The following is a 16,697-nucleotide window of genomic DNA, read 5'->3' as shown; positions in this document are numbered from 1 at the left end:
TAGGAATAGGTGCTGTATTTTATCAAAAGGTTTTTCAGCATCTGTTGACATGATCATATGACTTCTGATAGTCTTTTTGTTGATATAATTAATTATAGTAATGGCTTTCCTAATATTGAACCAACTCTGCATTCCTGAGATAAATCCTACCTGATCATAATATGTTATCCTAGTGATAACTTGTTGTAATCATTTTGCTAAGATTTTATTTAAGATTTTTTGCATCTATATTCATCAGGGAGATAGGTCTATAATTTTCTTTCTCTGTTCTAACTCTTCCTGGTTTAGGTATTAGCACCATATTGGTGTCATATAAAAAGTAAGGCAGACTACCCTCTGCACCTATTTTTCCAAAGAGTTTATGTAGAGTTGGGACCAATTATTCCTTAAGTGTTTATAGAATTCACTTGTGAATCCATCTGGTCCTGGAGATTTTTTTCTTAGGGAATTCAATAATGGCTTGTTGAATTTCTTTTTCTGAGATAGGGTTATTTAAGTTTTTAATTTCCTCTTCATTTAACCTGGGCAACTTATATTTTTGTAAATATTCATCCATTTCACTTAGATTGTCAAATTTATTGGCCAAGAGTTGGGCAAAATAATCCAGAATTATTACTTTAATTTCTTCCTCATTGGTGGTGAGTTCCCTTTTTTTCATATATGATACTAGCAATTTGGTTTTCTTCTTTCTTTTTTTTAATCAAATTGACCAGAGGTCTATCAATTTTATTGATTTTTCATAAAACCAACTCTTGGTTTTATTTATTAGTTCAATAGTTTCTTGCTTTCAATTTTATTAATGTCTCCTTTAATTTTTAGAATTTCTAATTTAGTATTTAATTGAGGAATTTTAGTTTGTTCTTTCTCTAATTTTTTTAGTTGCATATTTAGCTCATTGATTTCCTCTTTCTCTAATTTATTCATTAAGCATTTAAAGATATAATATATCCCCTGACAGCTGCTTTGAATGAATCCAATAGTTTTGGTATGTTGTTTCATTATTGTCATTATCAAGGATAAAATAATTAATTCTTTTCATAATTTGTTTTTTGATCCACTCATTCTTTAAAATGAGGTTATTCAATTTCCAATTAGTTCTGGGTCTATATCTCCCTGGTCCAATATTGCATATGATTTTTATTGCATTATGATCTGAGAAAGGTGTTATTCACTATTTCTGCCTTTCTGCAATTGATCATTAGGTTTTTATGCCCTAGTACATGGTCAATTTTTGTATAAGTGCCATGTATTGCAGAAAAAAGTTTATTCCTTTCTCTTCCCATTCAATTTCCTCCATAGGTCTATCATATCTAGGTTTTCTCACAATCTATTTACCTCCTTAACTTCCTTCTAGTTTATTTTATGATTCGATTTATCTAAATATGGGAGGAGGAGGTTGAGGTCTCCCACTAGTAGAGTTTTACTGTCTATGTCTTTCTGTAGCTCTTTTAACTTCTCCTGCAAGTATCTGGATGCCATCCCATTGGGTGCATACATATTTAGTATTGAAATTACTTTATTGTGTATGGTACCTTTTAGGAGGATATAGTTTCCTTCCTTATCTCTTTTAATGCTATCTATTTTTGCAGCTGCTTTTTCTGAGATAAGATCTGCTATTTTGCTTTTTTCACTTCAGCTGAAGCAAAATATATTTTGCTCCAGTGTTTTACCATTACTGTATATGTATCTGCTTCAAATGAATTTCTTGTAAACACCATATTGTAGGATTCTGTTTTTTAATCCATTCTGCTGTTTGCTTATGATTTAAGGGAGAGTTCATTCCATTCACATTCAAAGTTATAAATACTGAGTCTTTATTCCCCTCCATGTTATCTTCCTTCTATTTGTACTTTTTCCCTTCATCCATATTCCGCAGTGTTTTGTTTCTGAATACTGCCACCTCTTTGTGTCTACCCTCTTAAACCAACCCCCCTTTTTCCCCTTTCCCTTTTCCTTTCTTCCCTTCCATCTGTTAGTTCCTCTTTTTCTCTCCCTTCCCCATCCCCCCTCCCCTATTCCCCTTTTAACTCTTGAAAGGTAAGATAATTTTCTAACCTTGATTAAGTGTGTCTATGTTAACTTTAAGCCAAGTCTGATGAGATGAAGATTCAGGTGGTTCTCACCTCCTCCCTTCCTCCCCTCAATTACAATAGGTCTTTTGTACCTCTTGATATAATGAGAGTTACCCAAATCAGTCTCCCTCCAACCTCTCTTCTCCTTACTGTCCCCCTTTTTAAGGAGGTATTGCTTTTAAATCATTCTATCTGAGTCACACAAAAGTTATGAGTGTCCATCATTTCTGACTATGTGAAATAAGAATCTTGATTGCCAGTGTAGATGACCTCAAAATTTTATTTCTGTTCTGAAATTCTCATACTGTGATTCTAAGAATTCAAAGAAATTTTTTTTTAGGTTTTTGCAAGGCAATGGGGTTAAGTGGCTTGCCCAAGGCCACATGGCTAGGTAATTACTAAGTGTCTGAGACCAGATTTGAACCCAGGTACTCCTGACTCCAGGGCCAGTGCTTTATCCACTGCACCACCTAGCTGCCCCTAATCCAAAGAAATTTTTTAAAAAAGGAGGAAAAAACATAAATTACAGTCCTGAGTCTTTCCAAGGTTTTAGCTTTGATCACTTCAACATAGTTTAATAACAAAAACAAAGTTTTGAGGATAAGTAAGGAAATTAAAAAAAAAAAGACAACACTATTTCACTTTAAGTGGCAGAAAAGAAGGATAAAATCCAAAATATAGTATCCCTTCTGGCATTAAGATCAGTAAAAAATCAAAAGAGCTTAACAACTAAGATCAGGAGAGATAAAGTGGAAGGTACCTACCTTCAGTGTTTCTAAACAGAATGAGAGAAAGGTTCTATGGCTGTTGTAGCCTTACTATATCTGCCTATCACTGAACTTATTCACTAAGGTTAGATAAAAGCATCATGCAAAAAGAAGAGGTGGTAAATGATAATTTTAGTTCCCAAAGTGTTCAAAAGTCTTTAGGTTGCTTGCAATTACCATCAAAATACAAGTCTGTACTAGTAATAATTTTCAGCATTCCAATTCTGGCTCATGAAGATCTCCATAATCTGACTGAGCCTTTTGATATTTATACTTATTGTGGGAATATGCTACAGGAGTTAGGATGATTCAGTAGAATGTTTATGAGGCTGGTACAGGGGGAAACAGGGCAGCTAAGTAGTGAAATATATAGAGTGCTCACCCTGGAGTCAGGAGGACCTGAGTTCAAAGTTGGCCTCAGACACTTAATAATAACCTGAGTGACCTGGACAAATTACTTAACCCATTGCCTTGATAAATCAGAAAACAAAAACAACAAAATAACAACAACAAAAAAGCTTTAAAAAAAAATACTTGCTGGCCTGTTTGTGGTGACAAAGAATTGGAAATCAAGTAAATGATCTTCAATTGGGGAAATGGCTTAGCAAACTGTGTATGTCATGGAACACTATATTGTTCTATTGGAAAACAGGAGGGACAGGAATTAAGGGAAGCCTGGAGGGATTTGCATGAACTGATGCTGAGTGAGATGAGCAGAACCAGAAAAACATTGTACACCCCAACAGCAACATGGGGGTGATATTCAACCTTGATGGACTTGCTCATTCCATCAGCGCAACAATCAGGGACAATTTGGGGCTGTCTGCAATGGAGAATATCATCTGTATCCAGATAAAGAACCACAGAGTTTGAACAAAGTTCAAGGAATATTCCCTTTAATTTAGGAAAAAAACAGATATCTTATTATCTGATTTTGTTATCTCTTATACTTTTTATCTCTTCCTTAAGGATATGATTTCTCTCTCATCATATTCAATTTGGATCAATGTACAACATGGAAACAAAGTAAAGACTGACAGATTGCCTTCTGTGGGGGGGGATAAGATTGGGGGGAAAATTGTAAAACTCTAATAAAATCTTTAATAAAAAAAATATTTGCTGGGAATTGGGTATATGATACCAAGATGTGGCTAGAAGTTAGACGGTAACAATTTACTGAATTTGATTAATCTCATGAGTTGGTATCCAGGACTTCACTATAATCAGACTTGCTCCTGCCTTGCATATTCTAGTTCATAGTAACTCCATCTGCTTGATTCTCCTCTCTTCTATTCTCTGATACTCTGCCCATTCTCTCTAGCACTGATCTTTGTTCAGAATGAGCTCTTTAACGTCTAGTCTTAGGGTCACTAAAAGATTAAATGATTTAAGGGTGAGACTCAAATCAATATCTTTCTTCCTTTAAGGATGTTTCTCTAAGTCTCCTGTGATAGGTTTGAAATCCAGGATCAGTTCATAGCATATATATATATATATATATATATATATATATATATATATATAGTCTGCTTATACTCAGCATGCAGCTTCCTAGTCATCTCTTGGTCTCTGGCAGTTTGGATTCCTCCAATATTATCCCATCAATTACATCAAAATAATATTCCATCAATTATATTCATATAACCTCCCTGGAAGAATTATGGTCCTTTAAAATGCCAATTTCTATGCTTTTTAACTTTCCCATAATACCCAGAAAAATACTAAATCTACTGTTGGTGGTTTGTAAAATACCTGTTGATTGATTGGGCTGTTTTCTCCTTAACTAATCAAAGCTGGAAAATCAAAGCCTAGAATTTTCAGGATACCTTCTAATGAGCTTTATAACTTTGATTATCTCCTTTCCCAGGGCGTGTATAGGTCACTTTCTATTTGCATTGCTAACAAGCCTCTTTCAAATTGTGTTGACAATTTAGGTGGTTTTAAAGGAAACAATAGTTCTCCACATTAGGGCAGAGAATTCCAAGCTGAGATAAGTGCAAGGCTAACTTCTGCAAATGGGTCTTAACAAAAAGAAATAATATGGAATGAGTAATAGAATACAGGACATGGAGTCAAGAAGTCTTCAGTTTAAATCTCACCTCTGACATGTCTATGTCACTTTAAGCAAGTCACTTAATTTCTTAGAACTTTGATCTTCTTAACATTAAAATGGAGGAAATACCAGCAGTGTCACTCTCTTTGATTTGAAAATCAGAGAAGAGAATGTATGAAAAGCACTTTGCAATCTTAAAGGGCTACTGTGATTGTCAGTTATTATGAAATTTCTATTATAGACTCTTTATAGAAATCCATAGCTTTTTAACCAATCCCATTCCTCTCTAACACAGTTTCATTATAATTTTAAATTTGGTCAAGGGAACCTTGTAAATTAGATAGTATCTCAGTAAATTTTCTTCTATTCCTAGAAAATGAAGTGAAAAACAAACAAAAATGAAAGTTAGTAATATGGCACTATGACTCTAAGAAATTTTCAGTAGAAAGACCTGGAATAATAAACCATGACTTTTTTTTATTTCATAAAAAAATTGACAGCATCATCTAATGTGGCTCCTGACTTCATTTAATTATGTCTGGAAGCTGTTAGAAATCCATTTATATAGAGAACATTTCTGAACTGCTAGATCAACCCTGCTGATTTAATTGACAAGGACTAGCTTGTGTGATCAGTAGATATATTAATTTTAAAGAGCAGCCTTCTCAAGGTTTATATAGATTTAGGGTTCTGCTACTCCCACACCTCACTTTACAGTCATAATCATCAATAGTATATGGTTGGAGGATCTTCAAAATTGTGGAAAGCTTTTTCCACCAAAAAATTTTGTCTTTCTCACTAACTCAGCAGCCAGGAAGGAAGGAAAAAATAACTTTGATCCTTTGGTGACATTTGAATAAATCTTGATTCCAGTTCAGCGGTCAGTCAATAGTCTTTCTCTTTAGCAAGTGATTACCAGAAATGAACCAGTTAAAAAAATGTCTGTACATATTCCAAATTGGCCAGCAAGGCCCTTCCACTATACGCCATCATACTGTTCTCTATACAAAGTTTCACCACTTTTCCACATGAGGATTGCACCAACATAATGTGCAGTTTCCCATTAAAACCTTCATTCAAAATTCATCAATTCAAAAATATTGATTAATTGCCTACTATGGTCAGAATTTTGTTGGGTATGGTATAGTTTACATGAGAGATGTTTGCACCCACCCCCAATGAAATTTGCAGTCTAGAGAAAAATATAGTTTACTTTTCAACAATTCCTTTAAGGTTGCAAATATTTTTTGCACATCACTTCTATGAGAAAGATAATAATACATTATCATCATCATCCCCATTTTCCAAATGAAAAAATTGTGGTTGAGAGATCATATGCCAAAGAATTCCCAGCTAATAACTATCAGAGTTAGGTCTCAGACACCTAACTCTGAAAGATTCTCTGAAATCTATGTTATCAAACCAACTAGTGAATTCCAATTGAAGACATGAACTCTAGTCTAATTATGTTGGAAAACTTATTGAATTATCATGAGTCTTCATTCATAAACTGTCAGTGCTCTACAAAGAACAAGGGTTTAAGAAATAGAAGGAATAAGATAAGCAGTCTGGGCAAGTGAAGAATGGGGAAGTGCCAACTATTCTCTTCCCCCACTCCCACGTTTTAAATCTATCCTTTTTCTCCTTTGTCCTCAATATGGCTTGGAAATCACTTCTATTAAGTTCCAATAATAACTAAGCTCTGTTTTTCACTCCGAAAGAGAATTCCACCTCAGTTCTCATGAGATGGGGAAAGAGTGACGCAAAACTCAATTCAGGTTCATACATTCCAGTCAAATAACTTGTGAATCTAGCCAAGATTCAGTTTCTTCTGAAATGTTATTTTAAAAGTATTAAAAACTTGGTTCCTTTACTTCAGCAGATGTCTAGGAGGGAAGTCTCAAATAGTTATTTCCCCTCCCACCTCCCAACCATCCCCATAGCCCGGTAACAGAAGACAGACATAGAGGTGCCAGGGCTTGGCCTGCACTGGCAAAACTGAACAACTGGAGAATCAGAATCAGAACAGTAAATCACTTTGCTAATGACATTGTTCTAAGCAAAGAGCCCTTGAAAAAAGGAAATAGCCTGGAAGAAGAGAATCTTGAAGGAGAAAGGGGGGAGAGGGAAAGGAGAAAAGGGAGAAGGAGGGAGAAAAGGTAAGGGAGAAGAGAGAGTGTCAAAGAAAGAGAGGGGGAGGGACATAGAGATATTGTCTGCAGAGATGAATGGAAAGAGCAGAAACAGAACATTAGAAAAAGACCAGACATATCTGAAGACTAGGACAGAAGGAGCAAGAGACTGCTGGCAGCAAAACAGAAAAGATGGGTCAAAAAATTGAAAGGAAAAGAGAGAGTAAAGGAAGGATTGCAAGAGAAGGAAAGGAGAGGGAGTAGGGAGACATATGGAGAGAGAGAGAGAGAGAGAGAGAGAGAGAGATGGAAATGAACAGAAACAGAGACAAAGTGAAAAAGAGACACTGAATGAAGCAGAGTTAAATAAGCAGGCAAGATTAAAGATGGAGAAAAACTGAAGCAGAGAGTTCTAAAAGATAGAGACAAAGAAAAATGAGATCAAAAGTTCGAAAGAAAGAGAAGACAAATTTAAAATGTCAATTCCATCCTTCACCCCCAACTCAGATGCAGGAAATAGAAGTAAAAAAAATTTAAGAGTTGTGAGAAAAATCGAAAATTCTGACCAAGAAAAGGGATCCTCACAAGTAAGGAATGCAAAACATAGTAACTCTTCTGCTCAAAAAAAAAAAAAAGATTAAAACAGAAGGTCATTACCTTATTAATCCCTTCACTCCCCCCACAAAAGAAAAATATTGAGACATAGTCTAGAAGGGAGTGTTCATGGGCTTGAATTCACTGGAGAAGCCAAATATAATGTGTCAAGTAAGAAATAGTACTAAATTACTTTGTTTTGTGGATCAGGAAAATTCTGGTAATCAAAATGGTTATTTATTGCAACCTCCCCAATGTATCAGCCATAGCAATGACAGAATACTTACTAACATCTGGAAGATCTTTCAAAAAACCAGATGTGAGGGAATTTTCACAAACAAGTGCATTATTACACTTGATTTTTGAAAACATGAGTTAGAATACCTTGGCCAATAACAGTTGCAGTTATGCTAGCTGCCAATGAACTTCCTTATTATGTATGGGGGAAGAAAAGGGGACTACAATTACTATTTCATGTTAAATGAAAGGGAGGGAGGAGGGGAGAGGAGAGCAGGGAAGAAGAAGAGAAAGGAAGGGAAGGGAAAGGAGGCGAAGAGAGGGACAGAAAAAGAGAGGAAGTGAGGGGATACAGAAGAAAAGAAGAAAGAGAACAGGAGAGGAAAAGAGAAAGAGAGAGGAAGGAAGGAAGGAAGGAAGGAAGGAAGGAAGGAAGGAAGGAAGGAAGGAAGGAAGGAAGGAAGGAAGGAAGGAGAAGGAGAGAGAGAGAAAGAGAGAGAGAGAGAAAATAAAGAGGGGTAGTAGGACCAAAGCCATGATGCCATTTTTTAATTCTTAGCTTCCTCAAGCATTGGTGAATACCTCTGTTACAAAAGCTGCTAAAAATACAGCCTTATTACTCATAACATGCTATTGCTCCTTAAATTAAAATAAAATTTCCCAAAATAATATTGCATTTAAAAGGAAAGTGCTCATAACCCCCTTTCCCTTCCTTTCCCTCATACAGGTAGTTCAGGACATCATTACATCAGCCAAAGCTATTCCATTTTGTCTGAAAGCTTCTTTCCCTTTCTTCACTGAAAGGGACTATACTCCAGGAACTCTACAGACCAGTATCCTGACCGAATAATCTTGACTCCATGGATTATCCTCAAACAGCTGTAAAGAACACAAAAGTCTTTCCTAGAACATAGGAAAAAAAAAAATACTGGTGCAGCCCGAGGGCAGATTTTTTTCCCAGCTCTCAAGTGATTTTTAAGAGCCAGCCAGTCTGGAAAATGTTGAATTTGTTTGTAGGAAAGGTAAACACTGCCAAAATCAACAAGTTCCTTCCTTAGGGGCTGTAGAGCAAATTGGTCTGCAGATTAAGACAGTTTAGTCTTCTAGTGTTGAAGGTGAGTGGAGCCCCTTAGGCACCCAGTCTTTACCCCAGAAATGTATTAGAATGCTCTGATAAATCTTTTCTGGAGGAGTTATAGTCTATGTAGTAGAGAGGTAAATGAAATTAAAATTGACCTTCTCTATAAATATCCAAGCCAAAAGGGTAGGATTTATTTGTTCACTTCATTTATTTACTATTTATTTGTTTTTAATGAATAGATCTTCCCAGAGTGAAGATGTGGGCACTGCTGAAAATTTAAATTAGGAAATCTTGGTGAAAGTTCTATACAGTCACCAGGAAAAGAAAAAGAATTGGGGGCGGGGAGGGAATAAAAGTTCAACAATATTTGTTAGACTCCCACTGGTCTAGGAAATAAACTTACCTAGATATATTTGAAGAAGTCTTCTATTATAACTGTGCTCGTTTGGATATAGAGACTTAGAGAAGATCTCCAAGAAACAAAGCAGTTGTCCAAGACAATGTCAGAGAAATTGCAGAGTGCTGAATGGGATAAGAATGCAGGCACTATTTTTAAATGAATTCTATCAATCAGCATAAAGAGAGGAAACTGAACTAAAATGCTCCCTTAACTTTGTTCCAATATTCTCCATTCCTAACATAGATGTACAGAAAAGATGAGTATCTGTTGACTTGCTTATAGTAGTCATAAATGTTGAATGAGGAGAATAGCAATAGTTGAAGAATGTTCAGGACTGAATACATTTTAGGACAGAAAACTATTTGGTAGTTATTTCCCCTTGCTGCTCAGAATTTCCAGCTTCCCATGGGAGCAAAAAATATATGTGTAACTATAGATATAGATATAGATAGTTATATAGATTACATATATAGATATAGGTGGATAGAAAGATAAAGATGGATATATAGATAAATAGATAGATGGGATGAAATAATCCAAAAAAGAGAGAAAGGAGATGAACAGAATGAGAAAAGTAGACAAAACCTTTACTATTAACTTTTGTGAATATAACTATGACATACTTATAGAGAGGTACATTCAAAGACATGGATAAAGATGGAATATAGGTGTGTATGTAATTTATAGAAAACACTCACACATATACATATATGTGTGTGTTGGAATACATGTAGGGTATGTGTGTATTTTACCCATTCTGAAACTGAGGTTTTACTAATATTGCAATAAATAGAAATTGTCTCATATTCAGTACTTAGGACAGTGCCTGTAAATAATAAATGATTAATTCAATTGATTGTAGATTGATGTAGAAACTTCTTCCACCAGAACAAGCCAACAACTTATCTGTAACCTAAGAGCCTTAGAGAGCTGCCTGGGGTACTAAAAAGTTAAATGACTTGCTAAAGGTCACACAACTAATAAGTATCAAAAGTAAAATTTAAATTCAGCTCTTCTGGGTACTTCTAAAGTACCATGTTGCCTATTATGTGTGCATTATGTTTTATAGTTATACAAATACACATGTATATAGCTATACATGTGTGCACATGCACAAATATTTGAATAGATAATTAACTGGCATATATAGAGACTTAGAAACATAGGGGAAGGAGATAAGAAAAAACAATTAATGAGAAAGAAATAAAGAGATGCACAGAGAGAGACAGAGACAGACACAGTGAGAAACAGAAAGAGGAAAGACAGAGAGATAGAGACAGAGAGAGATAGGGAGAGATACACAATGACAGGCAAAAAGACAGAAAGAGAATTGATCTAAAAGGCAAGGGGAACTGGGCTCAAGATTTACATCTGACTCATACAGGCTTTGCGACCATGGCCATATGAATATTCTCACTGAGAATTTACTTATATTAAACAATAAAAGATTCGGACACTATCGTCAATCCATAAAAATAGATTAATATATAATCAAAATTATTCCTCAAAAGATTCATGATCTTATGGATAAAAGAAATAACACTTGATGAGTGTGTATTGCAATCCATCAATGTCTTCTTGTCTTATACTTCTTTTTCACATGCATCTTTAAATTCCAGGAAGGATCTAGTTAAAAGTTCTGAAAATCTTTTTCTTGATCTTTTCACATTCATTACTTGAACATTCATTTACTAAATGTCACTATTTCTATTATACCCAGACAACTTCCCTTTCCTATTACATGTTTTTCAGATGACAACTTTAATATCCCATCTTTTATACAAGTATTTGTTGGTCACAACTTTCAAACATCTAACATCCACGAGTAACAACCTTTAGTAACAGCAACCTTATGGGTTGGTCAGTCTTTGCCCCAAACTGCAAGAAAAGAGAGGACTCTTACCAAAGTTCTCTGGGACTTCAAGGTTTTACTGCTCCTCCTAGCCAGGACTATGAGTTTGGGGAGGATTTAGTCTCAGTTCACAGCCCCAAATGGCATCATCCTCTTGGTTAACACTCTAGACCCAGCTCTAACTCTCCTATGCAACTCCTCTGTCATTCACAAACTTCCCATCCGGCTGATCAAACTGACCAGTCTTGAGGCCTTAACTAGGAAAAACCTTAAATCTCATAGAGCTCTGCTGAGTGCATCTTCTTTCCTTTTCTGGCAATGAGAAAAGATAAACTTGTGCCAGAGGGCATGTCACATTTTTCCCCTTTGTACTTTGGGTCACCTACAGTTTATGCTTCTGATATTACAATGCTTCTCAATTCACATGGCCACTACTCTATATAAAGGGTTTATATAACATCTCTAAATATAACATTATTGGGGGAAAATACTGAAGTAGAAAAAAAAATAAGGTTTTGTGTCAAAAAACAGCTTGAGCTCATTTAAATCACTACATGGTTTTCCAAATTCAATCTAGTTTGCTCTCTTCCTCCTAGTTCTGGGTCCAATTCTTAGTTCACTGAAGTTCTTGTCTGACATATAGCTATAGCTATACACATGTGTATCTATATATGCGCATATGTGTGTTCACACATGAGTATATATATAAAGAGATGGGGGATGGATGATAGGAAACTAGATAGATAGATAGATGATAAATCAATAGGTAGGTAGATATTCTTATGTAGAAATGCATTCAGTTGCACGTCATAGTCATATTTTATCCATTTGTTCCTTCCTATGATAACTTTAGGAAAATTTTTTCCAGTGGTTTTGAATTGAGGAATCACTGTAGTAAGCAGCACAATGGCATCTACAAAAAACAAATCTCTGCAAGAAGCCTTTCCTATCACTAACAAAGTCAGCTTTGATTTGTTTCTGTAAAGGACATTCTCTATGACATTGGTGAAAACCTTTGGCAACAATATACCTCTGTTCTATACCTTTGTTCATATTGATAATTATTGATAATAATTATTGATTAATGGTAGCAAACATCAAGCAATCCCACATGTTTTAAGATAAACATGGGAGAAACCTCATTGTAGAACTGTATATATTTGACCTATGCACATAAAATTTTATACAATCGGTTATAAATCACATATTAAGCATTTCTCCATTTTATTTAATTCTACCTTTGCAAAAGTATTTCCTATGAAAATTGACTTTTAATGTCTAAATCTCAACAAAATCCAATGTCTTCCGTTCATATGTGTGCCTTTCATTTCTGTCACTTATGCCATAAAGTCATCAAACGGCATAAATAACAATTCTTGCTATCCTGGAAAGAGCATTGAACTGATTTTCAAGTTGTTGCTTTTCAGTCAATCACTTCTGCCTAACTCTTTGCGACTCCGTAGACCACTCTTTGGATAGGTTTTCTTGGCAAAAATACAGAGTGATCTGCCATTTCCTTTTGCAGTGATTGATGCAAAGAGAGACTAAGGGACTTGCCTAGGGTCACACAACTAGTCATTGTCTGAGGCTGGATATGAACTTCTCCAATGTAGATCCAGCATTCTGGCCACACACTCACCTAGCTGCCTGCAACACTTGAATTCAAATCCCAAATTTGCCATTTAATGTCAATGTAATCTTGGTCAACTCAACTAGAGTCTCTGTAACTTACTTTCTTCATATATAAAATGTAAAAGTAAACCTGGATGACCTCATGGTCCTTTCCAACTCTTGGCCCTAAAAAATGGATTTGAAAATCCCATTCTTTTTCCTTAGCAAAAGCAATTGATGGCTGAAATAAATATAGTATCTTAAGATTAATACAGAATTTTTTTCCATATGGGTACTGGCAGTTCAAGGATAAATACATTAAAATACTACATCATTTTCAAAGAGTTCTTCAGAGTCTGAAGAATTATAGCATTTAATCATAAAACCTGAATTCTAGCACCTACATGGAGGAAGGAAGTGGTTAATAATACAAACCTATAACAAAAGTTTCTTGTAGTTTTATAAATGATTGAATCTATAACAACATTAAAATGTAATCATATATTTACTTTCAGCACTAGCTGACACACCGCCCTTGCTCAACTCAAGCACCTAAATTTGTCTGGATAAAGCAATTCAATGTCGACTTTTCAACAAGTTATTTTCTTAATGGTAATCTTGGACAAAACAGAGTTAAATAAATCTTTCATTTAAAATGGGAGTTCCTTGACCTATCTGCACTTGGCTGAAATAATTTTCAATATTTTCTGGCATAAGGAAAAAGAAAAATCAAAATGAAGGTAATAGGGAATTCTTCTATCATTCTTTAATGTCTTCCTCAGACCTTGGCCCATACTAGATGCTGATACTACTATTGGCAAAATTCCAACACAGATTTTTAGCCTTATTTCACTCCACTGCCATTTTTGTAGTTTGTGTTCTGACCAGATCAGACCATGAGGAGTTCTCACTCCTTAGTATGTTCTACCACTTACTCAAGCTCCTCCATTGGGTCTCCTCATTTCTATTAAACTTCCTATTTTCCCATAAGGCCCAGGTCCAAAGCAGCTCCCCTATACAATCTTTCCTGACCTCCATTTATTTCTTTACCAGTTAAAAATGAACCACAGTCCTGAAATTTTCTTATGACCCTTTGACTTTATCAGATTCTACCTTATATAAACCTTGTCTATAAAATTTTCTCTTTCCTAACCTATAAGTTTGAAATCTCCAGAAAAGAGATGGTCATTTTTTATGTCTCCTCTTAGTCAGCAGAGGATCTTACACAAAGGAGGCATATAATAAATGTTTTAATATAACTGAATGATTATCCCCTTTTGAATATATTGTAAATGTAGAAAAATTGGTAAATTTGTTTAGTCTCCAGCTTCAATTACATGCTACATAAAACCTCTTTTAAATCTTTGTTGATACCCATGAAATCTCTGCTAAATCACAGGACCAAAGAATCTATTCCTACATTTTACCAAAAGGGAAACTGAAACCATGAGCAGTCAAGTGACCTGCCCTAAAATAAGTCAGAAGTGCAGAGCTGGGAAGTTATACCAGCTCCTATTTCTGTTGACACCATGTTCTTTCCTTTTTAATCGTTTTTTACAATTTTTATTATATCTTTAATTATAATTTATAATTATAATTTTAAGTTACAAAATTTCCTTCTATCCCCCCACCCCTCAGTGGTGAACAGTCAGGTTAACATTGTTCATACATATTTTTGATAAACATGTTTGCATATTAATTATTTTTGCTATAAGGAATTGGGATTAAGGGAAAGAGATACATAAGAAATAATTTTTATAAAGTGTTCAACAAATCCTGGAGGGTTGTTTTAGTAGATATGTGTGTGTTTTGTTTTGTTTTGATTTTCTTCCTCTGGATGGGGATGGTATTGTTCATAGCAGGTCTAATACAGCCTGGAGTCAGGCTCTCTGGACTGCTGAGAGGAGATGCCTCCATCAAGGCTGTTCATTGGACAATAATTAATGTGTAGATAGTTCTCTTGGTTCTACTCCCCTTGCTCAGCATCAGCTGGCATAAGGAAAAGAAAAATCAAAATGAAGATAATAGGGAATTCTTCTATCATTCTTTGATGTCTTCCTCAGACCATGGCCAGGACTAGCCAAGTACTAGTAAGGCATTCCATACTTCTCTAGAGTCCAACCATTTATGGTTTCCTATAGAACAATAGCATTCCATAGTATTCATATACCATAACTTGTTTAGCCATTCCCCAATTGATGGGTAACCCCTCAGTTTCCAGTTCTTTGCCACTACAAAAACACATGCTATGAATAGTTTTGAATTTGTAGAACTTTTCCCTTTTGTTTTAGAATTTCTTCTGGATGTAGACCTAGAATTGGAATTGTTGGGTCAAAGGGTATGAACAGTTTTAATGCTCTTTGGGCATAATTCCATATTGCTCTCCAGAAAGGTTGGGTCAATTTCACAACTCCACCAGCAATGCATCAATGTCCTAATCCTCCTACAACCTCTCCAACACTGATCATTTTCTCTTTTTTCTCATTTTAGCCAATCTAAAAGGTGTGAGGTATGAGGTGATACCTCATTAATGTTTTAATTTGCATGTCTTTAATCAATAATTATTTGGAGCATTTTTCATATGATTATATATAGCTTTAATTTCTTAAATTGAAAACTGGCTGTTCATATCCTTTGATCATTTCATCAACTGGGAAATGACTTGTGACCTTATAAATTTGATGTAATTCTCTATATATTTTAAAAGTGAGGTGGTAGTCATGCAGCACAGTAGATAGAGCACCAGGCCTGGAGTCAGGCAGACCTGAGTTCAAATATGGCCTCAGACATTAATAATTGCCTAGCTGTGTGACCTTGGGCAAGTCACTTAAACCCATTGCCTTAAATAATAATTTTAAAAAATGAGACCATTATCAGAACTCCTAGTTGAGAAGACTGTTTCTCACTTTTTTGCTTTCCTTCTAATTTTGGCAACATTGATTTTATTAGTGAAAAAACTTTTTTTAATTTAATATAGTCAAAATCATTCATTTTCAATTCATAATGTGCTCTAATTCTTGTTTGGTCATAAAAATTTATCCCCTTTTCACAGATCTGATAGATAAGAGTATTTAATGGTCTGTTAATTTATCTAGTGTTGCTCTTTAGGTCTAAATCCTGTACCCATTTTGACCTTATTTTGGTATAGGGTGTGAGATGTGCATCTATGCCTCATTTTTGCCATACTGTTTTCCAGTTTTCCCAACAATTTTTGTCAAATAGTGAGTTCTTATCCCAGAAGCTGTTATCTTTGTCAAACAGTAGATTGTTGTAGTCACTCACTGCGTTTTCTTTTGAACCTATCCCAATCCACTGATCCATTAATTATTCTTTTTCTTAACCAATACCACAGAGTTTTGATGACTGCTGCTTTATAGTAAAGTTTTTATCTGGTAGAGCTAGGTCACCTTACTTGACATTTTTTTTCCCATCGGTTCCTGTGCTATTCTTGACCTTTTGTTGCTCCAGATGAATTTTGTCACCATTTTTCTAGCTTGGTGGTTTGATTGGTAAGGCACTAAATAAGTAATTTAGCTAAAGTAGAATTGGCATTTTCATTTTGTTATCTCGACCTAATCATAAGCTTTTGATATTTTTCCAGTTATTTAGATCTTATTTTATTTGGGTGAGAAGTGCTTTATCATTGTGTTAATACAGTTTCTGGGTTTGTCTTGGGAAGTAGATTTCCAAGTATTTAATAATGTCTATAGTTTAAATGGATGTTCTCTTTCAACCTCTGTCTTTTGAGCTTTGTTGATCGTATGTAGAAATGATGATGATTTATGTGGGTTTATTTAATATCCTGCTTTTTTGCTGAATTTGCTAATTGTTTCAAGGAGGTTTTTTTGATGAGTTTCTTGAGTTTTCTAAATATACCATCCTATCATCTGCAAAAAGT

The 16,697-nt window shown here is 34.9% G+C and overlaps 1 long non-coding RNA gene across 1 annotated transcript in view; it reads right to left on the bottom strand.

The window, feature by feature from the left end:
- Nucleotides 1-8,380: 8,380 nt before the first annotated feature.
- LOC141492648 (uncharacterized) overlaps nucleotides 8,381-16,697 on the bottom strand; it is a 106,517-nt gene continuing 98,200 nt past the window's right edge. The window contains exon 7 of the long non-coding RNA XR_012470010.1: nucleotides 8,381-9,458. This is a non-coding gene — a long non-coding RNA (uncharacterized LOC141492648). The remainder of the gene's footprint in view (nucleotides 9,459-16,697) is intronic.

This window comes from Macrotis lagotis, chromosome 7 (genome assembly GCF_037893015.1).
Source record: "Macrotis lagotis isolate mMagLag1 chromosome 7, bilby.v1.9.chrom.fasta, whole genome shotgun sequence".
NCBI classification, from domain to species: domain Eukaryota; kingdom Metazoa; phylum Chordata; class Mammalia; order Peramelemorphia; family Peramelidae; genus Macrotis; species Macrotis lagotis.
This window is presented reverse-complemented; position numbering and strand designations above follow the sequence as displayed.